This window comes from Bos javanicus, chromosome X, assembly GCF_032452875.1.
Source record: "Bos javanicus breed banteng chromosome X, ARS-OSU_banteng_1.0, whole genome shotgun sequence".
Taxonomy (NCBI): Eukaryota; Metazoa; Chordata; class Mammalia; order Artiodactyla; family Bovidae; genus Bos; species Bos javanicus.
The window spans coordinates 78195304-78221470 of record NC_083897.1 but is presented as its reverse complement, the minus strand read 5'-3'; the positions used below and the strand labels follow the sequence as shown (position 1 = coordinate 78221470).

Here is a 26167-nt window from a genome sequence, read left to right as displayed (position 1 = left end):
CAAGCCAGGCTTCAGCAATACATGAACCATGAACTTCCAGATGTTCAAGCTGGTTTTAGAAAAGGCAGAGGAACCAGAGATCAAATTGCCAACATCCACTGGATCATTGAAAAAGCAAGAGAGTTCCAGAACAACATCTATTTCTGCTTTATTGACTATGCCAAAGCCTTTGACTGTGTGGATCACAAGAAACTGTGGAAAATTCTTCAAGAGATGGGAATACCAGACCACCTGACCTGCCTCTTGAGAAACCTATATGCAGATCAGGAGGCAACAGTTAGAACTAGACATGGAACAACAGACTGGTTCCAAATAGGAAAAGGAGTACATCAAGGCTGTATATTGTCACCCTGCTTATTTAACTTATATGCAGAGTACATCATGAGAAACGCTGGGCTGGAAGAAGCACAAGCTGGAATCAAGATTGCTGGGAGAAATATCAATAAGCTCAGATATGCAGATGACACCACCCTTATGGCAGAAAGTGAAGAGGAACTAAAAAGCCTCTTGATGAAAGTGAAAGTGGAGAGTGAAAAAGTTGGCTTAAAGCTCAACATTCAGAAAATGAAGATCTGGTCCCATCACTTCATGGGAAATAGATAGGGAAACAGTGGAAACAGTGTCAGACTTTATTTTGGGGGACTCCAAAATCACCGCAGATGGTGACTGCAGCCATGAAATTAAAAGACGCTTACTCCTTGGAAGGAAAGTTATGACCAACCTAAACAACATATTGAAAAGCAGAGACATTACTTTGCCAACAAAGGTCCGTCTAGTCAAGGCTATGGTTTTTCCAGTGGTCATGTATGGATGTGAGAGTTGGACTGTAAAGAAAGCTGAGCGCCAAAAAATTGATGCTTTTGAACTCTGGTGTTGGAGAACACTCTTGAGAATCCCTTGGACTGCAAGGAGATCCAGCTAGTCCATCCTAAAGATCAGCCCTGGGTGTTCTTTGGAAGGAATGATGCTAAACCTGAAACTCCAGTCCTTTGTCCACCTCATGCGAAAAGTTAACTCATTGGAAAAGACTCTGATGCTGGGAGGGATTGGGGGAAGGAGGAAAAGGAGACGACAGAGGATGACATGGCTGGGTGGCATCACCGACTCGATGGACATGAGTTTGAGTGAACTCCGGGAGTTGGTGATTGACAAGGAGGCCTGGCGTGCTGCGATTCATGGGGTCACAAAGAGTTAGACACGACGAGTGACTGAACTGAACTGATGGCCATTTTCTTAATTTTTTGGATTTGTTTTTGTTGGTCTTCTTTCTTCCCTTCTTTTGTTCTCTTGTCTATCTGTTTTATAACTATCTTTAGTGTTGTGTTTGGGCTGCATTTTCTTTTGTGTGTGTGTATCTATTTTAGTTTTTTGGTTTGCAGGTTCTATGATGTTTTGATATAGCAGTCTATATATGTACAGGGTTGTTTTAATTTGCTGGTCTCTTAATTTCAAATGCAATGTGCATTTCTTACATTTGTATTCTCCTCTTCTCATGCTTGCTGGTTTTGATATCATATTTATGCACCGATGATTTCCTAATATTATTTTTTCATGTTTGCTTTGACTAATGAGTTTTCCCATTTGTAATTTTCTTGTTTCTAGTTGTGGCCTCTTTCTCCCTCTGCCTAGAGAAGTTCCTTTAGCATTTGTTGTAAGGCTGGTTTTGTGGTGCTGAATTATCTTAGCTTTTGCTTGCCTGTAAAGCTTTTGATGTCTCCATCAAATCTGAATGACAGCTTTGCTGGGTAGAGTGTTTTTTTTTTTTTTTTCAGGTAGAATATTCTTGGTTATAGGTTTTTCCCTTTCATCACTTTAAATATATCATACCACTGTCTTCTGGCCTGCATGGTTTCTGCTGAAAAATCAGCTGATAACCTTATGCAGATTGCTTTGTATATTATATTTGCTTTTCGCTTGTTAGTTTTAATATTTTTCTTTGTATTTCATTTTTGTCAGTTTGATTAATATGTGTCTCAGCATGTTCCTCCTTGGGTTTATCCTGCCTGGAACTCTCAGTGGGCTTTCTTGATAACTCAGTTGTTAAAGAATCCACCTGCAATGCAGGAGACCCCTGTTTGATTCCTGGGTTGGGAAGATCTGCTGGAGAAGGAATAGGCTACCCACTCCAGCATTCCTAGGAACTCTCAGTACTTCCTGAGCTTGGGTGGCTGTTTTATTTCCATGTCAGGGAAATTTTTGGCTATAAAGTCTTCAATTATTTTCTCAGACCCTCTCCCTTTCTGTTCTTCTGGGGCCCCCTATAATATGAATACTGGTGCATTTAATGTTGTCACAGAGGTCTCTGAAACTGTCTTTTCTTTTCATTCTTTTTTGCTTTATTGTGTTCCATGGTAGTGATTTCCACCACTCTGCCTTCCAGTTCACTTATTCTTTCTTCTGCCTCAGTTATTCTGCTACTGGTTCCTGCTAGTGTATTTTGTATTTCAGTGATTGTGTTGTTCATCTCTATACCTCTGTTTGCTTGTTCTTTAAATCTTCTCTTTGTTAAGCATTTCTTGTATATTCTCAAACTGTGCCTCCATTCTTTTTCTGAGATTTTGAGTAATCCTTACTATAATTACTCTGAATTTTTTTCCAGGTAGAATTCCTATCTCCTATTCGTCTAGCTGTTCTTGTGGGTTTTTTACCTTGTTCCTTCAACTGTAACGTGTTTCTCTGTTGTCTCATTTTGTCTAACTTTCTGTTCTTGTGGTATCCTTTCTGCAGTCTGCACTCTTGTAGTTTCTCTTGCTTCTGGTGTCTGCCCCCAGTGGGTGAGGTTGGACCAGGAGCTTGTGTAGGCTTCTTGGTTGGAGGGACTGGTGCCTGCCTTCTGATGGGTGAGGCTGAGTCTTTTCCCTTTGGTGGGCAGGGCCACATTAAGAGGTAAGTTTTGAGGTGGCTATGAGCTCAGTATGACTTTAGGCAACCTGTCTTCTAATAGTTGAGACAGTGTTCCTATCTTATTTGTTGTTTGGCCTGAAGCTTTACAGCACTGGAGCCTGTAGGTTCTTGGGTGTGCCTGGGTCTTCTTGCTGAAATGGAGACCTCACACCAATTACTATTTGCTGGGGCCTCTGCTACCAGTGTCTTTGCCCCCACAAGTGAGCTATATCTAACCCTTGCCTTCCCAAGAGATCTTCCAAAACCTCTAGTTTGGTGTAGCCCAGGTTCATATGAAGATACTGCTTTGCGCTGGGTCCCAGTGCATGTGAGACCTTGTGGTGCACCCTCCAAGAGTGGAATCTCTGTTTTCCCCAACCCTGTGGAGCTCCTGCACTCACGCCCCACTTGCCTCAAGGCTAAATGCTTTCAGGGTTTTCCCTCTTGATGCCAGACCCTCAGACTTCCTTGGAGGACTATTTTTATGTGGGGACACATGTTCTGTGTGTGTTTGATATTTTTTGGTGCAAAAACTGTTTTTTAGATATCTGCCACCACTGTCCTTGGTGTATTCTGATCATTATTCCCTTGATAGGAGGTGTGACTGATGTGGTGACCACAGCCTGCACTGGGTATTGAGCATGGCATCTCTGTTGTGCTGTGGTTGTCACTGCCTGTGTGTGGTAGTGAGTCACACTGAGTCACTGCAGTGTGATGTAGGTAGGATTGGAGCACTCCCACTGGAAAAGAAGTCACTGAGTATTCCTTCTCTAGAGCTGTTCACCTGTGAGTGTGCTCTGTTGTGTCACCTTTCACCCACTGTGTGAGCTCTCAGATTACAAGGTTGGTGGCACTGCTCTCAGCCTCACTTTAACAGTGTATATGCTGGCAACTGGCCCTGGTGTCTCTCAGGTGTTGTTTTCACCAGGCCACCAGCATTGATCCACTGAATTCAGGTCCCAGGATTGCATTAAGTGTGGAACAGGACCTGCTGTGGGCGCTATTGGGCTCACACTCTGGCATGGCCAACCCCCACGTGCACATGCCCATAAAATTCACAGTTGCTAAAGCCAGATTTGTCTTGGCTGTGGGAGCACTCATTGTCCATTCAGATGTTCTGCAGGTGCTGAGTTTACCAAGTCAGTTGCAGGGGTATAAATTTGCAGTTTGTGCAGCCATGAGGTATAAATTTGCAGTTTGTGAAGGTATAAATTTACAGTTTGTGCAGCTTTTTCCTTGGTTGCAAGGTTCTTGGGGTTCAGCTTAATTACTTATTAAGCCCCACTTCTTTCTGTGGGCTACCCACAGGTATCTGCTCCTGAGGCTGCCCTGGAGCATATGAGGAGGGGGTGTGAAGGAGGAGGTGGCAGTCAAGAGCACGAGACCCCATCCGGGCAGGACCAGGTATAGAGGAGAAGGTGGTGACTGGGGTATAAGAGCCCATCCTTTTGGGGATTGGGCACAAAGGAGGACATGGCAGTTGGGGGTGTGAGAGTCTGCCCCAGCAGGAGTGCTTCTTAATGCCTGGGTATGCAGGGGCTAGCACACAGGGAGAGAGGCTGCAATGGTGGCCCTTCCTTTTGCATGTCACTCAATGGTGCTTCATTTTCATGGTGGTCCAGGCTTCTTTCACGAGCAATCCTCATTACAGAGCTCCTCACTACTATCCCCTAAGGCTGCCTTCTCATAGCCAACAGTAGTCCCCTCCCCAGGTCTTCTCTCCAAACCCCATTTTCCAGTACCTATTCCCCATCTGCACTGGCAGACACACATGTTAGGCTGGGGAGCACATGGCTGTGGCAGACCACTTGCATAGGTCTCACTCTGTCCAGCCTGCCTCAGACCGGTAGCTGGGCTCTCCTCTGAGCCCCTGAAGCTCCCCTTCTGTTATAGCAATCTCCCCACTGGTGAGGGGGTTTCCCCAGATGCAGGAACCTAGCCTCTTCCTCAGCAACCTCCCAGGGGCACAGGTTCCATCCCACTTCCTCTCCTCTTCCTTTTCCTTTCTGGTTTCCTTCACTCTACCTGGTTACACAGAGATCTGTCTTGCTTTTAGGTGTCTGAGGTCCTCTGGTAGTGTTTAGCAGGTGCTTACAGAGAATTGTTCCATTTGTAGATGTATTCTTTTTTTTTCTATTTATTTTTTAATGAAGGACAATTGCTTAACAGAATTTTGTTGTTTTCTGTCAAACCTCAACATGAATTAGCCATAGGTGTACATATATCCCCTCCCTTTAGAAACTCCCTCCCATTTCCCTCCCCATCCCACCCCTCTAGGTAGATACAGAGCACCTGTTTGAGATTCCTGAGCCATACAGCAAATTCCTGTTAGCCATCTACTTTACATATGGTAATGTAAGTTTCCATGTTACTCTTTCCATACATCTCACCCTCTCCTCCCCTCTCCATGTCCCAGAGTTCACTCAAACTCATGTCCATCAAGTCGGTGATGCCATCCAGCCATCTCATCTTCTGTCATCCCCTTCTCCTGCCCCCAATCCCTCCCAGCAGCAGGGTCTTTTCCAACGAGTCAACTCTTTGCATGAGGTGGCCAAAGTATTGGAGTTTCAGCCTCAGCATCAGTCCTTTCAATGAACACCCAGGACTGATCTTCTTTAGAATGGACTGGTTGGATCTCCTTGCAGTCCAAGGGACTCTCAAGAGTCTTCTCCAACACCACAGTTCAAAAGCATCAGTTCTTCAGCGCTCAGCTTTCTTCACAGTCCAACTCTCACATCCATACATGACCACTGGAAAAACCATAGCCTTGACTAGACGGACCTTTGTTGGCAAAATAATGTCTCTGCTTTTCAATATGCTATCCAGGTTGGTCATAACTTTCCTTCCAAGGAGTAAGCATCTTTTAATTTCATGGCTGCAGTCACCATCTGCAGTGATTTTGGAGCCCAAGAAAATAAAGTCTGACACTGTTTCCACTGTTTCCCCATCTATTTGCCATGAAGTGATGGGACCAGATGCCATGATATTAGTTTTCTGAATGTTGAGCTTTAAGCCAACTTTTTCACTCTCCTCTATGGTGGTTTTATTTCTAGGTTTTTTAGGAATCTCAATACCATCTTCCATAGTGGCTGTGTCAATTTACATTCATACTAACAGTGCAAGAGTGTTCCCTTTTCTCCACACCTTCTCCAGCATTTACAGTTTGCAGACTTTTTGATGGTGGCCATTCTGACCGGTGTGAGGTGATAGCTCATTGTGGTTTTGATTTGCATTTCTCTTATAATGAGTGATGTTGAGCATCTTTTCATGTGTTTGTTAGCCATCTGTATGTCTTCTTTTGAGAAATGTCTGTTTAGGTTTTTTCCCTACTTTTTGATTGGGTTGTTTGTTTTTATGGCATTGAGTTGTATGAGCTGCTTGTATATTTTGGAAATTAACCCTTTGTCAGTTGTTTCATTTGCTATTATTTTCTCCCATTCTGAGGGTTGTCTTTTCACCTTGCTTATAGTTTCTTTTGATGTGCAAAAGCTTTTACGTTTAATCAGGTCCCACTTGTTTACTTTTGTTTTTATTTCCATTACTCTAGGTGGTGGGTCATAGAGGATCTTGCTTTGATTTATGTCATCGAATGTTCTGCCTATGGTTTCCTCTATGAGTTTTATAGTTTCTGGTCTTACATTTAGGTCTTTAATCCATTTTGAGTTTATCTTTGTGTATGGTGTTAGGAAGTGCTCTAATTTCATTATCTTACATGTAGCTGTCCAGTTTTCCCAGCACCACTTATTAAAGAGGCTGTCTTTGTCCGCATTGTATATTCTTTCCTCTTTTGTCAAAAATAAGGTACTCAGAGGTGCATGGGTGTATTTCTGGGCTTTCTAACTTGTTCCATTGGTCTATAATTCTGTTTTTGTGCCAGTACCATACTGTCTTGATGACTGTGACTTTGTAGTATAACCTGAAGTCAGGAAGGTTGATTCCTCCAGCTCTATTATTGTTTCTCAAGATTGCTTTGGCTATTCAGGGTCTTTTCTGTTTCCATATGAATTGTGAAATTTTTTGTTATATTTCTGTGAGAAATGCCATTGGTAATTTGAAAGGGATAGCATTGAATCTGTAGATTGCATTTGGTAGTATGTCACTTTCACAATATTGATTCTTTCTACCCAGGAACATGGAATATCTCTCCATCTGTTTATGTCATCTTTGATTTCTTTCATCAGTGTCTTATAATTTTCTGTGTACAGTTCTATTGTCTCCTTAGGTAAGTTTATTCTTAGATATTTAATTCTTTTTGTTGCAATGGTGGATGGGATTGATTCTTTAATTTCTCTTTCTGATTTTTCATTGTTAGTATATAGAAATGCAAGTGATTTCTGTGTATTGATTTTGTATCCTGAAACTTTGCTAAATTCACTGATTAGCTCTAGCAATTTTCTGATACTACCTTTAAGATTTTTTTCTGACCTGGATTCCTTTTGTTTCCTTTTCTTCTCTGATTGCTGTAGCTAGGACTTCCAGAACTATGTTGAATAACAGTGATGAAAGTGGATGCCCTTGTCTTGTTCCTGATCTTAGTGGGAATGCTTTCAGTTTTTCACCATTGAGAGTAATGTTTGCTGTGGGTTTATCATATATGGCCTTTATTATGTTGAGGTAGGTTCATTCTATGCCCATTTTTTGAAGAGTTTTAATCAATAATGGGTGCTGAATTTTGTCAAAGCCTTTTCTGCATCTATTGAAATTATCATATGGTTTTTACCTTTCAATTTGTTAATACGGTATATCACACTGATTGATTTGCATATATTGAAGAATCCTTGCATTTCTGGAATAAAACCAACTTGATAATAGTGTATGACCTTGTTGATGTGTTGCTGAATTCTGTTTGATAAAATTTTGTTGAGGATTTTTGCATCTATGTTCATCAGTGATATTGGCCTATAGTTTTCTTTTTTGTGTGTTGTCTTTGTCTGGCTTTGGTATCAGGGCGATGGTGGCCTCATAGAATGAGTTTGGAAGTGTTCCTTCCTCTGCAAGTTTCTGAAAAGAGTTTTAGAAGGATAGGCATTAGCTCTTCTCTAAATGTTTGATAGAATTCTCCTGTGAAGCCATCTGGTCCTGGGCTTTTGTTTTTGGGGAGATTTTTGATCACAGCTTCAATTTCAGTGCTTGTAATTGGGTTGTTCATAATTTATATTTCTTTCTGTTTCAGTCTTGTAAGATTGAACTTTTCTAAGAATCTGTCCATTTCTTCCAGGTTATCCATTTTATTGGCATATAGTTGTTCATAATAGTCTCTTATAATTCTTTGTATTTCTGTACTGTCTGTTGTAACCTCTCCTTTATCATTTCTAATTTTGTTGATTTGATTCTTCTACCTTTTTTTCTTGATGAGTCTGGTTAAAGGTTTGTCAATTTTGTTTATCTTCTCAAAGAATCAGCTTTTAGTTTTATTAATTTTTACTGTTGTTTCTTTCATTTCGTTTTCATTTACTTCTGCTTGGATCTTTATGATTTCTTTCCTTCTATTAATTTTGTGTTTTTTTTTGTTGTTGTTGTTCTTCTTCTTCTTTATCCAGTTGTTTTAGGTGTGAAGGTAGGTTAGGTTGTCTATTCAATGTTTTTCTTGTTTCTTGAGGTATGATTGTTTTGATGTAAAATTCCCTCTTAGGACTGCTTTTGCCTCATCCCATAGATTTTGAGTTGTCATGTTTTCATTGTCATTTGTTACTAGAAATTTTTTTATTTCCCTTTTGATTTCTTCAGTAGCCTGTTGGTTATTTGGAAACGTGTTATTTAATCTCCATGTGTTTGTGTTTCTAACAGTTTTTTTCTTGTAATTAATATCTAGTCTCATAGTGTTGTGGTCAGGGAAGATGCTTGACATGATTTCCATTTTTTTAAATTTACTGAGGTTTGATTTGTGACTCAAGATGTGGTCTGTCCTGGGGAATGTTCCATGTGCACTTGAGAAGGTATATTCTTCTGCAGTTGGATGGAATGTCCTGAAGATATCAATGAGATCCATCTCATCTAATGCATCATTTAGGACTTGTGTTTCCTTATTAATTTTCTGTTTTGATGATCTGTCCTTTGGTGTGAGTGGGGTGTTAAAGTCTCCTACTATTATTGTGTTACTGTCAATTTCTCCTTTTATGTCTGTTAGTGTCAGTCTTATGTATTGAGGTGCTCCTATGCTGGGTGCATAGATATTTACAATTGTCATGTCTTCCTCTTGGATTGATCCCTGGATCATTATGTAGTGTCCTTCCTTATCTCTTGTAATCTTACTTAAGGTCTATTTTGTCTGATATGAGGATTGCTACTCCAGCTTTTTTTTCTTCCCATTTGCATGGAATATATTTTCCATCCTCTCACTTTCAGTCTATATGTGTCTTTAGGTCTGAAGTGGGTTTTTGTAGACAGCATACATATGGGTCTTGTTTCTGTGTCCATTTTGCCAGTCAGTGTCTTTTGGTTGGTGCATTTCATCCACTTACATTTAAAGTAATTATTGATGTGTGTGTGTGTGTGTGTTCCTATTGCCATTTTCTTATGTAGATGTATTCTTGATGCATTTGTGGGACGAGGTCAACTCCATGACCTCCTACACCCCTGCCATCTTGAGTCCTCTTAACTCATAAACTTTAAGGCCATAGGTAGCTCAACTCTACTGGCACAGCTCAGAGTTCCTTTACTTTTGTGAAATAATTATATTTTCAAGACTTCTGCCTGATCTCTCTCTCAAGTACAAGGAACAAGTAGTAAAGAAGCCCAGGCACTCTTTGTCAGTATATTTATTTACTCTTTATTCTTATTTTCAAAGAGTCCCTTTCTTCTTGTTGTCAGACCCATACAGGAAGTGTAATGGCACATTAATTACAGGGAGACTAACCTGGAACACCCACTGATGTGAAAGATGGTGAATCTTTGAAAGAACTGTTCCACTGTAGCTTGGCAGTTTGTGAGAATAGAAGAATTGTGTTTATACAAGAATTGTGTTTTTATAAGAATTTTGTCCTTCATTGCCAGGCTGCACTAAGTTACATTTAAAGCTTGAGTACAATAATTGTAGGCTGAATTATCTTTTAACTTTCTCTGTATGGTTTCTAATATCTTTTCTTATTACTAATCTAGACTGTTAAAGGAATTTTAAAACTATTATTAAATTATTTTAAGAAATATAATCATCGAAACACAGAGCTGAAAAGATCTTAGAAGACAGTCAAATCCCTAAATCCCCATTTTACAATGGGGTAACCAAGTCCCACAAAGGAGAAACTTCTCAGTCAATGTCACATGGTGAGATGGTAACACAAACCATTCTTTGAAAAATCCCCATGGCACCATGTTACATATAAGGTAAGATATACCTTATAAATAGAAATAACCACCAATCAGAGGACTACCAACTTTTTGTCTTTACCAGTGGGAATACTGTCACAAATAAGAAAAATGTCTTTGTTTATCCCAAGGTGGGGAGTGGAAGGGAGTGGAGAAAAAGCCAAACCCCAAACCCATCTGGGAAGGAAGCACTGGTCTTCCAACCTCTGGATTCTAGGGCTTTGTATAGGTATAACATTTCCAGAAACATCTTTCTCTCTCTCTCTCTCACACACACACATAATGTTCATGTATATTCAGAAAAAATCATAGTGTCTTTTCTCATTGTAAAAGTATAATGATGCATATTAAACTAGAGTTGGAAGATATGCAGAGGTGGGAATTCATTTGATCTGAAAGTGCTGAGATAAACTCAACTACTTAATAATACCTAGTCAAAACACCAGTTGAAATTTTATATGTGGATTTGAGGGACCAGAGATACCAGACAAGTAAAAAGGCTTTTGAAAAAGTCCCAAGTGATCATAGTCTTTTACTTATCTTTTACAGCATCTTAATCCCCAAAGCAGATAACAAGAATATAAACATTAAATCAACTATTATGTTTATTTAGAACCCCTAAGGAATTACAAATCTACTCATTTTCGGATAGATAGAGATTTTTAGTAAGTAGACAAGTATGTGTGCTCAGTCACTCATCTATAAATGGTTCCAAGTAAATTGAAGACAACACATAACCAAATACAAAACATCCCATAAGCTAAAGTGATACCACTAACCTGGCCCAGGAATTTGGAATCAATCATGGTCCTACTGGAGTCATCCCATGAGATGATGAGCTAGCTGTTATAGCTAACTGGGTTCTTTACTTTTACCAATGATAAAATCTCTGGCCTTCCTTCCTAATTTCAGAGATAGTTTCAAGGCTTTCCCAGTATGTATACTTGAAAAAGGGGTACCTGTCCTCTATTCTAACCAGTGAAGAACAGTATAGTTCACCACTGATGAATATCTATGGATCTGGGGCTTTGTTGAGTACCTACTTCCTTGCATCTTTTGGCTATGTGGAAACTAGAACAAACAGCTGGTTGGAAGGCTGGGACTGTCACAAGTGTGAACATATGCTAGCTACTTACACAACTATTAAATACCTGTTTTATATGTTAGATTATACCATGAGAAAAAGAGAAGTGAGAAGCACAAAATCTACTGCCCAGCCACTTATAGTCTAGGAGATGTAGGAGCATACTTGGTATAGCAGGTATCTCTCAGTGTGATAAATCTTGAAAAGTGAAAATGTTAGTCACTCAGTCGTGTATGACTCTTTGTGACCCCATGGACTGTAACCCACCATGTTCCTCTTCCATGGAATTCTCCAGGAAAGAATACTGTAGTGGATTGCTATTCCTTTCTCCAGGGGATTTTCCCGACCCAGGGATTGAACCCAGGTCTCCGCATTGCAGGCAAATTCTTTACCATCTTAGCCATGCAGGAGACATGATTACTCTTAGATTGGCTCAAATATTTACTTCTCTATGTTGACTTTACTCTCAAACTATTCTGCTAGCCTTATTAATCTCCATGACAGGTCTTTCAGATATTGGTCCAACTAATATTTTCTTCATTAAGGGGGAAAATTTCCCCCTGATCCATATGCCCAAGGCTTAGAAAAATGATCCATCTTGGATCACTCCATGAAGATAAGTGCAGCTTCCCACTTGACTCTGGACTTGTTCTTGTTAAATACACAGCTGCCAGGCAACCCTTAGCAAGTGGTGAGACTACTGTTTCAAATCCCACCCCACCCTCCTCACAGTCCTTTTGCACATATGCTTGTAGTAGGCAGAGCTTGACACTCACTCTCAAACTGATAGGCTGGTAAATGGCTGGATTTTTTCACAACCAGAAGATCTGTCACTACCAAAGATCAGAGGTCCCAGACATCCTTCACCAATAAGTAGACTCCATCAGAGTCTCTTTGTATAGTTACTTATATGTAGAGAAAAGTACTTTAAGATGAGTTTGACCATTTACAATAGTATTTTTATAACTGCTATAGTTTTACTCAGCACAGGAAGGAAAAATTCCAATAACCCCAGAAAAGCACCCAGCAATCCAATGCCATATATTCACAGACTACACACCTCTTTCCAATCAGAAGGATTTTTGTCATATTCTTTTAATTTTCTACATTGGGCCAGGAAAGGTTATCCAAGGGAACAATAGAAATGATAGGTGTACAAGGTGGGGATACATCACAAAAGAAGAGGGGTTGAATCTAAGAATACATATGTTGCCATTCTAGTTGGAGTTCTGCAACAACAGCCTAGTAATCATCTATCACTATTATCTCTCTAGTCTGGCCTCTGGAAATTCATTACTGTAACCCATAGCCAAGGCAGCAAAAAAGCCCTCATAGCAACAGAATCTGTGAAATAGCACTCAGCTCAAGCCAATCCTGGATAAAGCTGTAAAGATGGCATTCTGGGACACTGTGCTCATTAAAGTCTAAATAGGAAGCACCACACTGCATGTGCAGTTCCAAAGCCTACATTTGTTGAGCAGCAGCAGTCAGCTCTGTAAGACTTGTCCCAGTTCCAGCAGCCAAGTCAACAGCAGGGAAGAACCCCCAGGGCCAGACGTTCTGGAGGTGCACCTACTGATGAGAAACCCAGGTCCTGGAAAAGGCAAGGATAAATGCTGTTCTTTCCTAGTGATCCTTTCTTAGGTTCCTTTGCTATCTCCTCATCTACTGGCAGGGTCAAGTGTTTTTCAGAAGGACTGTTGTCTGAAATGACAGCAACTATTTATCTTTTCTATGCCAATATCTGGGCTCATGTGCAACTTCTAACCTGAGCCATCCAATACAGTAGCTACTAGTCACATGTAGTTATTTAAATCAAAATACAAATTAAATAAAATTAAAATTTCAGTCCCCTAGTCACATGAGTCATATTTCAAGTTCTAAGTAATTATATGTGGCTACTGGTTACCATATTGGACAGCACAAATATAGAACATTTTCATTATCAAAGAACATTCTACAAGATAGAACTGTTATTCTTACTCCCCAATCATCTAGTCATGTTCTAAATAAATTTTTAGCATTTTATTTATCTTACTGGTCTCACAAAAAAGAATTGATCTCATCATATTCCTCAATTCATCAGTAATCAAAATAAAGCTTCTTTTTCGTCATTCTTCATTTATTCCTACACTCTTCCATAGTTAATCATTGCAATGTGGTAAATGTCTATTTTTGTATGTGTTCTTTTTAAAGAACATACTGTTTTATGTGTATATTATAAAATTTTATTAAAATGATACCATGCTATAGAGTTCATTATTTTAATTTTACTATGAATCATGTTTTTAAGGTTCATCCATACTTCTATATGTATATCTAATCTGTTGTTTTTATCTGCTGCATAATGCTCTATGGTATTCACCCATCACATTTAACCTATTTTTTTTTAATTTTTTTTTTCACATTTAACCTATTTGCTCTCATTATAATTATAAAATCTAAGATTCCTGGCTTGGGCTTCCTAGGTGGCTCTAGTGCTAAAATTCTTGCCTGGAGAATCCCATGGACTGGCAGGCTACAGCTCATAGGGTGGCAAAGAGTCAGACATGACTGAAGCAACTTAGCACAGCACAGTAGGATGCCTGTCTTAGCATTTTATAGAACTCCTGGCAGAAATTCCTGGCTCACAGAACATCTTCAAAGAAAATCATATAAAAAATACTTGTAATTTGAATATATGACCTCACTTTTAATTGTGGGTATCTTCACTCTCTGGAACACACTCTTGTCCTACCCTTCAATAGTGTAACTTACTGGTATTCCTTTTTGCCTGTTAATGGTCACTGTCCATTTTTTGCTTGGCTCTTGTCTTATAGGAGGTTTCTTCCCTATTCTTGATTTGAAATGTTTCTTTCATTAGTCTTTGGTTCCTATTACCTGGACTCATGTTACGTTCCTTATCTCTTCTGTTTATTTCTGAGTCTTCCTGTAACTCCTTTTCTTTGCCTTGCTGTCACTCAAGATTCAGTTCAATAGGCAGTTTCCTGGCTAAAGTTTTCACTGAGCAGTGGGTGTTAGACACCTAACAGGACACAGGATTGCTGCACTGATAGCCAGAGACAGTCAGCACCTAGTGGGACAGTTCATGCTTTGTGTTAGCCTGACACACTAGGGAAATAACCTTTTAATTCAATGCAGCATACTTCATTTATTGTAGTGTTATCCAGTTTGAAGATATTATGGAAAACATCTCCAGAGAGATTTAAGATTTCAAAATCATCCTGAGTTTGAACTTAATTCAACTACTCCAGAAGGCTAAAACAATGCAAGATGACATTTTAGACACTTCATATGCCAGGCATTATTAGGCCAGATAATGTCATGCCAAATTAGAATGTTTGTCTCCTGGGTAGGAAGGAGGATTGGTGGGAAGGAGAGGTTGTAGGTATGTGCTTTAATTAAAATCATCTTTCAGTATTAATGACCTATCATTTAAAAAATGATTACTCTATAGAGATACAAAGAAAGAATTGAACAGGGGATACCTGATGTCATTATGGTGGCAGAAAGGGACTAATCATCTTTGATAAGGGATGAAACAAACAGGAACTCATTTAGAGGAAAAAGTCCAGGACAAGGGGATCCAAAACTGATGGAAGAAAACTGATGGAACTCAGAGAAGAAAATTCAAGATGCGTTTTCTGTCTTCCAATGCTTGAAGACCAATCACAAAAAAGTGAAACTAAATTTGTGATTTTTCCCCTATTTCCTACCCAGTGGCATTCAGATGTCTTTTTAAAATTTTTATTGAAGTATTGTTGATTTACAATGTTGTATTTAAATTCTGCTGTACACCAAAGTGACTCAGTTTTACATACATGTGCTGTGTGTGCTTAGTGGCTCAGTTGTGTCTGACTCTGCAACCCTACAGACTGCAGCCTGCCAGGCTTCTCTGTCCAAGGGGATTCCCCAGACAAGAATACTGGAGTGGTTGCCATTTCCTCCTCCAGGGGATCTTCCCAACCCAAGTATCAAACCCAGGTCTCCCACATTGCTGGCGGATTCTATATATATTCTTTTTCACTATGGTTTATCACAAGATATTGAATAAGTCCCCTGTGCTATACAGTAGGACCTTGTTGTTTATCTACCCTATGTATAATAGGTTGCATCTGCTAGATTCATTTAGTCAGACCACAGTGGGAAGTAACTTGAGGGAGGAAGACTGTAGTTCAACATATGAATAAACAGAGATGTCCAGAGACAAAATGGGCGTTGAGGGAGGAGCACAGGAGAAAGAGTGAGCTCAGTGGCTGTATTCAAGCAGAGGCCAGGCAAAAATTCAGCAATATTAAAGAACAGATCTGAGTATTGGATGGAGAAGCTGGACTAGATGATTTGAATACTTTATAATTCAATGTGATAGCAAGAAAATCATTTGCACAAATCTGAAACAAATTCACCACTCCAGTACTCTTGCCTGGAAAATCTCATGGATGGAGGAGCCTGGTAGGCTGCAGTCCACTGGGTCGCTAAGAGTCAGACACGACTGAGCAACTTCACTTTCATGCATTGGAGAAGGAAATGACAACCCACTCCAGTGTTCTTGCCTGGAGAATCCCAGGGACGGGGGAGCCTGGTGGGCTGCCGTCTATGGGGTCGCACAGAGTCGGACACGACTGAAGTGACTTAGCAGCAGCAGCAGAAACAAATTCAATGAGCTGTTAAAGATATATAAAAAAAAAATACAGCAAAGCCAATAAAATTGGGTCCTACTCAAGCTACTCCATAATATGTGTGAGAAAGAGAATAACAGAAGACATTCCCACACTCTGACACCAATACCACCTTGGATATGGGCCCGTAGCAGCAAGGAACATGGCCTGTCCATGGACTCAAGCCATATTGAGTCAAGTTTTTATAAAGCACAGAGAGACTCTCTCAGGAACAAGGAGCTTTGGGTACTGGAGAAATGCTATTAAAAAATGAAGTCTTAAAGAACCAATCTATAGTTTTTTTTTTCCTCAGCCAAAGTCATGACAGTTTTTCCAAAGCAATTAGTATACATGCAAATTGGCCTAGGTAGATAAGGATTCTTGCCTTCAATACATTGGCACTACTTCCTCTCCCAACCTAAAAAAAGAGTGTTTTCTCCAGGAAGGCCTTGACACATTTTTCCAGGGCTCTGCCCAGAGTTTGAAAGCTCAATGACATGACACTCCACTTGGCTGGATTTTATTGCCTGCTGTACTCTTCAGTTTCCCTTCTAGCCCAGACTTGATTATAATCAAGGTTTGCAGAAGGCACACAACATGCAGGAAACCTGTTGCATTGCCAGTTAAGTACAAACATATCCTGAAAATGAAAACCAAATGTCAATACAATGAAAAGAAACTCACAGCTTCTTCAGAAGTGTTGAATAAAGACAGATACATGAACGTGCTTTTAGCCTAGCAATTCAGTCCCAGTCCTGTTATATAATATTCCATCATCTCCCACATCTGCATACTCTATATCTTTATCAAATTGTTTATGTTTTAGCACATTTATAATGAAGGTGCCAACGTTGCTTTCATAAATTTTATTTAGTGACACATGGTTGCTCTAGTTTTCCAAAACAACAAACATACTTTGCCCTAGCCACCCAGTAAAGATGACTATTCACAATCTTTAGGTCTCACCTGTGTGTTGACAGGACAAAAGACACTTTATGGCCTAGGGAATTGCTACAGTATGGTGGTAGTTTCTAGCATCAGAATTGGTTAGTTTGAAATCCCTGATTACACAGATCAGATTTATTTCAATAAATCCCGTCTGTGGAATCAAAGATCCCAAATCAACCTTAAAGGCTATAGTCCGAAAGTAGTTACCAGTTACTGTTATACATCCCCTCAGTGCCTAGTAAGCCCAGGGCTTACTAGACTAGGGCTTAGTAAATATCAGTTTCTTTTTCTCCCTCTTTCTCTCTACACCTATTTCAGTTCCAGAGACAGGTGGTACATAATAATAATAATAGCTAATACTTAAGTAGTGCTATCTTCCTTCAGAGATGGATAAAAGTAGGGGTGGGGAAAATAAATTAATCAGTATTGAATGAAGTTAGTAGGCTGGCTGCTAGTCTCAGCTATGTAATTCTGGGGACATCATTTAAACCTGCCAAGCTCCAGTTTACTCATCTGTGAAACAAGAGTACAGGTTTCCCTGCTATTTGAAAGAAGAGTACTCCTAGAGAACCTTTTGTAAGTCAAAATGGTGTAAAAGGAAGAAGCAATTACCTTAGCACACATCTTGCTAATTGATACACAAAATAAAGATAAAGCACAGATGCTCACAGACACAGTTCAACACTATGGTGGTGTGATGTTGAAATACTGAGTGTAGTTCCTGGAAAGGAGCTTGATAGTGCCACTCTTACTGATCTGGGTGCACACCGCCTCTTGTAATATCTCTCTGCAAACAAACACTGAACACTATTTTTGATTTTCTTTTTTTTTTTTTTTCCAGTAAAAGTGAAAATCGTCTTCTGATTTACTTCAGTTTGTGGAAACAGGTACTAATGTAGGTCTCTCATAAAAGTGAAGTGGTGGAAAGCAAATTTTCAAAAAGTGAGGGATACATGTAATAGTTACCTCATAGGGTTAATGTGAGAGTTAACTGGTTTATGAATATACATAAAGTAGCACAGCACCTGGTTCACAGTGGGTCCTCAAAAGTATAGTTATCTTCTTCTCCCTCCTCAGCCCAGAGTACGATTTAAAAAAATTCTGGCAGTATACTCTTAAGTTGGTAGGTGAAATCCCCAGGATCTTTGGAGGTAATTCAAGGCAGGAGGCACAGAAACCAGCTTTGAAGCAACTCAACAGGTTGGAAGAGAACTACCTAAATGGGGCAGTCTTGTCCTTTCTTTATCTTTCCTGTTGATCTCTAAGATATTTTGTGGTACTTAGAGCAATGGGAATGATAAAGTTCCTATGATCGATCTATTTGGTGCCTGAAAAGTATTCCTAAGTTGGGGAGTGCTTTAGAACCTGATGTGACATGGTTTAAGATAAATTTAAAAACGTTGCCCTCTGCCATGCAACTGAGCTCCCCCATGGCTGTAGACTGGATGGTTTTTCATTGATTTAGTATAATTCTACTTTTTATTCCCCCCTTCCCCTCCCTACTAGTGCTATCCTGGTGACTGAATCTTGCCTTTCCCCCATGTCCTGAGAAGCTGATGCTGTTAATCTCAAGACAGCCTGAGGTCGAATCCAAAAACCATTTGGGAATTTAGGTGGAGGGAGGAAAGAGGGTTTTGCCTCCAGAAAGTTGATGACAAAAGCCTCTGTTACCTTTCCCTTCCAACCTCTCCTTGGGGAAAAAGAAAACCCTCTATTTACGTTACCTGCCTCTGCTGAGAAGGAGACTTAGAGAGGTGGGATCGATCCCTGTATATGAAGACCACCTCGAGGAGGAAATGGCAACCCACTCCAGTATTCTTGCCAGGAGAATCCCCATGGACAGAGGAGCCTGGTGGGCTACAGTCCATAGGGTGGCAGAGTCCAATATGACTGAGACGACTTAGCATGCACTCACACCTCTACTGAACTTCTTATATTCAATGACAATTTCTATCTTGCTTATTGCCTCACCTAGTTATCCATCAAGCTTTGATATAGTATCTGTTCCCAACAAATATGAAGGAAACAGGACCTTCTGGGGAAAACAAACAAACATGCCATTAAAGCTTTCATTCCAAAGTCCTTAACTCCTTATTTCCTCAGGTATCGACTACCTCCTGTTTTCCAAATGCTAACTGAGTTTTTTTATTTTTATTTTTTTAATTTAAATTTATTTATTTTAATTAGAGGCCTATTACTTTACAATATTGTATTGGTTGTGCCATACATCAACATGAATCTGCCATGGGTGTACATGTGTTCCCAATCCTGAACTCCCCTCCCACCTCCCTCCCCATACCATCCCTCTGGGTCATCCCAGTGCACCAGCCCCAAGCTTCCTGTATCCTGCATCGAACCTGGACTGGCAATTCATTTCTTATATGATATTATACATGTTTCAATGCCATTCTGACTGGTATGTGTGTGCTGGAGGAGGGGGAATGGGAGGGGTCAAGTTACAATTACATTTTTTAGTCAGAAAAAAACAAATCATATGGTAATCAAATCCAAGGAGAAAACATAGATTAAAGTCTTTACTTTCTAAATCTGATACTTAACTAAACACAGCTGTTAAAGATGATGTCTTTGTTGTGCATGTGTATCTATAATAATGCTGTTATTAGTATTCAGATATGATGCTGAGAATGCTCCCCATCTCTAAGATATGCACTCAGAAGGACTTTCTCCAAGACTGGGAGATTCTACACTGATCCATCTACAACCTCACCGGGTTACTCTATATCCACAGTATAGGAAGGGAAAGAAACTAACATTTATTTAGTGGAATTCTACTAAGTACTATAAATATATTTATTATCCTAATTTAAACAGTCTTGTGTGGAGAAGGCAATGGCACCCCACTCCAGTACTCTTGCCTGGAAAATCCCATGGATGGAGGAGCCTGGTGGGCTGCAGTCCATGGGGTCGCTAAGAGTCGGACACGACTGAGCGACTTCACTTTCACTTTCATGCATTGGAGAAGGAAATGACAACCCACTCCAGTGTTCTTGCCTGGAGAATCCCAGGGACAGAGGAGCCTGGTAGGAGGCCGTCTATGGGGTCGCAAAGAGTTGGACACGACTGAAGCGACTTAGCAGCAGCAGCAAACAGTCTTGTGAGATATATATTATAATCTCTTTAGTATATAAGAAAACTGAGACACAGAAGAAAGTTAACTCTTTCAGGCCCACCTAGCTAGCAGGAAGGGAATCAGGATTCAAACCTAGCACTGAGTTTCTCCAAAGCTCACAGTCCTTCCACTCATCACAGGCTTCTTCCAAGATGCCTGGGCTGAGGGCTAGGGTTCGGTCTTTGGTGGGACCATAAAAGTGGACTAACTCACCCTGAGACTGATAAGACAGCTTTAATTCAGTAACGTGCTGCTATAAACAATCCACTTGAACTCTACATATAAAACATTCCTTGGAAGGAAATAAAGAAGGAAAGGAGAGAAGAGGTTGCACCAGGTTCCCAATTTGAAAAATACCTGAAATCAAGAACCAGCACTCATTTGAAGGTTTTTTTTAGGTCAAACTTACCAAAAGACCCCCAGCACAATACTGTTTTAAGAACAGACTTTTTCACAGCTAAGAAAGTAATATATACTATTTTTCCATGACCAGTCCTAATTAAACTGAAGGAATTAAGTGAATATGATGATGGGGCTATAGAGGACTTGACAGTTTCATGCAATTATTACAAAAATAATATCCTGAAAATTACCACCCAGTGAGTCAGGAAAATAAGCATCATCATCTCTGTTTACAGATGAGAAAACTAAGGACCAGGGAAGTAATAACATAAAGTTGTTGAGATGGGGCAGGATGGGCCCTGAAGTCGTGAATGCTATTGTTTCTTCAATACAGTTTTAAGTAGGGGAGTGACATGATCAACAGAGCTGTAGCAGAGAGGAATGTTGGACCAGAAGCCAGGGGCTCTGGGTTCTAGTCATAGTTTTATCACCTTTATTAACCTGTGAAAGTGTGAAAGGAAGATAAATCTCCCTGCCATTTTTCTTTAACAGGACTCTTGGGGACTCAAATGAGAGAAATAATGGATATAAATATGCTGAATATGTCATCAGATCCTTGGTGACTAGAGAAATTAGTCAGTTTTTAATAAATATTTCTGGAGGATCATTCATTCTGTTGTCATTTATGGTACCTAAGTACACAGTCATGACAATCTAAAACATTCTTAGTGAAGAAATAAGACCTAAAAATATGCTCTAAGCTTTTGGATAGTTTAGGTACTTTTTAAAATTGAAGGATAGTTGATATACTTGGAAGTACCAGACCACCTTACCTGTCGCTTGAGAAACCTGTATGCTGGTCAGGAAGCAACAGTTAGAACCAGACAGGGATCAACTGACTGGTTCAAAATTGGGAAAGGAGTACAACAAGGCTATATATTGTCACCTTACTTATTTAACACAGAATATATCATGTGAAATGCTGGGCTGGATGAAGCACAAGCTGGAATCAAGATTATCAGGAGAAATATCAACATCAGATATGCAGATGATACCATTCTAATGGCAGAAAATGAAGAGGAACTAAAGAGCTTCTTGATGAAAAAGGGTGAAAGAGGAGAGTGAAAAAGTTGGCTTAAAACTCAACATTCAGAAAACTAAGATCATGGCATCTGGTCCCATCATTTCATGGCAAACAGAAGGGGAAAAAGTGGAAGCAGTGACAGATTTCATATTCGTGGGCTCCAAAATCACTGCAGATGGTGACTACAGCCACAAAATTAAAAGATGCTTGCTCCTTGAAAGAAAAGCTATGACAAACCTAGACAGCATAGTAAAAAGCAAAGACATCACTTTTGCAGACAAATGTCCATATAGTCAAAGCTATGCTTTTTCCAGTAGTCAGATACGGATGGATGTGAGAGTTGGACCATAAAGAAGGCTGAGCATGGAAGAACTGATCCCTTTGAATTGTGGTGCTGGAGAAGACTCTTGAGAGTCCCTTGGACTGCAAGGAGATCAAACAGTCAATCTTAAACGAAATCAATCCTGAATATTCATTGGAAGGACTGATGCTGAAGCTAAAACTCTAATACTTTGGCCACCAGATGTGAAGAGCTGATTCATTGGAAAAGACTCTGATCCTGGGAAAGACTGAAGACAACAGGAGAAGGGGGCAGCAGAGAATGACATGGTTAGATAGCATCACTGACTCAATGGACACGAAATTGAGCAAACTCTGGGAGAAAGTGGAGGATAGAGGAGCCTGGCATGCTATGGCTTATGGGGCTGCAGAGTCAGACATGACTTAATGACTGAACAACAACAACAACAACAACAAAGTTGATTTACAATATTACATTAGCTTCAGGTGTACAGCATAGCAATCAGTATTTTTACAGATTACATTCCATTATAGCCTATTACAGCCTTTCCCAGGTGGTAAAGAATATGCCTGCTAATGCAGGAGATATGGGCTTGATCCTTGGGTCAGGAAGATCCCCTGGAGGAGGAAATGGCAACCTGCTTCAGTATTCTTGCTTTTAAAATATCATGGACAGAGAAGCCTGGCAGGCTACAGTCCATGGGGTTGCAAAAAGTCGGACATGACTGAGCATCCATGCACACCTGATAGCATATTACAAGACAGTGGATATAATTCCCTGTGCTATACAATATATCCTAATTGCTTATCTATTTTACACATTGTAGTTTGTAACTGTTAATCTTATACCTCTACTTTGTCCCTGCCCCCCTTCTCTCTCCCCTTTGGTAAACATCAGTTTGTTTTCTACATCTGTGAGTCTGTTTCTGTTTTGCTATATACATTCATTTGCATTATTTTTTTAGATTCCACATATAAGTGATATCCTACATTATTTGTCTTTCCCTGTCTGAGAAAGAGACACTTTCAAAAGTGAAACACTTTGTTTCACTTCACACAATATCCTCCTTCTATACATGTTGCTGCAAATGGCAAAATTCTGTTCTTTTTTTGTGGCTGAGTAGTATTCCATTATATATATGTTTCTTCCAGTCCAGCGTTTCTCATGATGTACTCTGCATATAAGTTAAATAAGCAGGGTGACAATATACAGCCTTGACGTACTCCTTTTCCTATTTGGAACCAGTCTGTTGTTTCATGTCCAGTTCTAAATGTTGCTGCCTGATCTGCATACAGATTTCTCAAGAGGCATGTCAGGTGGTCTGGTATTCCCATCTCTTTCAGAATTTCCCACAGTTTATTGTGATCCACACAGTCAAAGGCTTTGGCATAGTCAATAAAGCAGAAATAGATGTTTTTCTGGAACTTTCTTGCTTTTTCAATGATCCAGCGGATGTTGGCAATTTGATCTCTGGTTCCTCTGCCTTTTCTAAAACCAGCTTGAACATCAGGAAGTTCACGGTTCACATATCATATGGTGGCTTTATTTTCAGTTGTTTGAGAAACCTCTATACTGTTTTCCATAGTGGCTGTACCAATTTCCATTCACACCAATAGTGTATAAAGGTTCCCTTTTCTCCACATCCTCACCAACATTTTTATTTGTGTTCTTTTTGATAATAGCCATTCTGACAGGTATGAGGTGATATGTCATTGTTGTTTTGAATTAGGTACCTTTATTGAATTAAGAATATGATGAATGTGATAGAATTGCTGACTCTCATCTGGCTACCTCTTTACCTAACGTGAGTTTCCTCAGAACTCACTAGGATCCAAAGGAAGCAGCCTCATTTAAAGATCAAGGTATATGCAAGAAGGCAGACAGAGCAAGCTTATGAATCACAGGAGAGAGACAGATAGCATAATGCCTCCTAACATCTGCCATCATGGGGTGCAGGATGAAGAGGAAGTAAATCTCACATTTTAATTTTTTCCCAGTACACAGACAGCTTAATTAACTTTCATAACATACCTAGATAAAAGTCTTAGATCAACGAGTCCAATATTAGGCTTGCCTGTGGGCTATAGACAAGCAGCAGCATCTTGGCATCTATGACAAGGTGTTGGGGGAGAGAAAGGAGATTGTTATTTTAACCCGTGTTTTCTTTATTCCCCTCTTCTTGCTCCACCTCTTACTGGCCCCCTTTCACTTTTGGTCTATCTTCCCAATTTTCTTGTTTCAACCAGTTTTGTGCTATCATTCACCTCTTCTGGTCACAAAATGTTCCAAAATATTTATAATAGTTCTGAAATAATTGTTCACATTCAGATAGGGTAACCCCACATCCTCCCTAACAATTTTTCTGAATTTGTGGGTTCTTTTCTGCCAGAATACTGGGGCTTGAAAAGATGAAAGCCAGTATTATAAAGACAGTGTCTGAAATGTGTTCAAGTTATTAACAGTTCAGAACTCCCACTGATACTACCTAATAAAAGGCACTTTGCTGTTTGCAAATACAACACAGAATCAGTTTAGAGTCTGCCATTTTGCTCATGCCTTGCTCACTACTGAGCTTTCTCTGCCAGAGAGGTATTCTTGGGTTCTTGAAATATAAAGAATTGAGACAAGGAGTTGGAGTTTTCCATTCAATGGGTATGGAGAGTTGAAAATTTTTTCAGTAGGTTAACATGACAAAGTCTGTTGCTACTTCTTACCTCTGCCCCCAGCTTGGATATACTAGGGCTCAATCCTGTTACCTTATGGTGGCGGGTCTAGCTGCTGACACTGTCTAAACCTCTGCTGTAATCCATTTGTCATCAAGAAGCTTTGGAGTGATAAGGCAATTTGTGATTTTATTCTATTTCGATGGAGAAGCCACAGTAGCCTCAGAATTGTAATATCTGCTAAATTACTATGGAGAATTATGTAATACTTTAGAGCCAATGATTTCCAAATATTTAATTACAGCTAAGTAAGATTTCTTTGGTATTTTTCTGTAGATTTATACTGAACACATACTTTATATATTTATTTACTTACAGGTGGCGCTAATGGTAAAGAATGCATCTGTCAATTCAGAAGACGTTAAGAGACACAAGTTCCATCCCTAGAGAATCCCATGGACAGAGGAGCTTGATGGACTATGGTCCATAGCACTGCAGAGTCAGACATGACTGAAGCAACTTAGCATGCTTGCATGGACTTACTTGGCTTATTTATTTATTTAACCATAAAAGTGATCAAGGACCAGGGGACAAGATGTACAGGATACTTTACCTGGAAATGGCTTGGAAGCATTTGTACTATCTTAGATAAAATCCTGGCCCTACTGAACAGAGATGGAAACCCATTCAAGCAGAAGGGGAATTTCTCCAAAAATATGAACATGCAAAAAATTTCATCATGTACTGCAGATAAATAGAGGGTGTTCTTGTTTTAGTATGCCTGACTGGGTGGTACAGACAGCACTCACAGGTGAATGGCAATAAACAGCTCTTGCTGCCAAGTGAAGCTACACCATAGTCAAGGCTCATGAGGAAATACAGGGAGGTAGATTTTGAACCAGTTAAACTGGAATCACATTACCCTTAGGAGTGGCCTCACTTTATTCATAGAGTATGATTAACTTACTCTTCCTTGTGGACCCGGCTTCCTTGGTGGCTCATATGGTAAAGAGTCTGCCTGCAATGCGGGAGACCCAGGTTCCATCCCTGGGTCAGGAAGATCCCCTGGAGAAGGAAATGGCAACCCAATCCAGTATTCTTACCTGGAGAATCCCATGGACAGAGGAGTCTGATCACATCAGACTCATAGGATCACATAAAGTCAGATACGACTGAGAGACTAACACTTTTTTTCTTCAAGATTAACTTATATATGATGAACAAGTCAACTTTTTAAGGTTAAAAATATAGTATTTACCCTGGACAAGTTATACATCAGATTTACTAGCTGCTGACCACTCTCCCAACACAATCCCAACCCAACTGCAGGAAATTATATGAACTGAAACCCAAGCTGCTATTTAAGCAGCTACTGATAGGACTGAGTTACATTCCACACATTTGCAACTGCTTAAAGAGCAGGCTGGAGAATACTTTGACTACCTTCAGATGAATGCAAGTGAGTCCAAAAAACTAAAATGACTTATCACCTTATGATGACTAATGATAAGGGTATTAATATTTATCCATCACTTACTGTATACTAGAAGGTTGATATTATTTGCATTTAACCCTTATAAAAGCCCTGTGAAATAAGAAGGAATTAACATTTTTATTTTATAAATTAGAAAACTGAAGCTTCTAAGAGAGTTTAAGGTAATTTGCTCAAATGCACACAGCCTATTACTGGTGCTAAGACAATATGTTCAGGCCACATACAGAAATTTTAATAGCAGGGAGAGATGTGTATGTGTGTGTAAAAGTGAACA

At 39.7% G+C, this 26167-nt stretch overlaps 1 protein-coding gene across 1 annotated transcript in view; it reads right to left on the bottom strand.

The window, feature by feature from the left end:
• Positions 1-26167, bottom strand: part of NEXMIF (neurite extension and migration factor) — a 207557-nt gene that overhangs the window by 29574 nt on the left and 151816 nt on the right. The gene's annotated exons all lie outside the window — the stretch shown is intronic.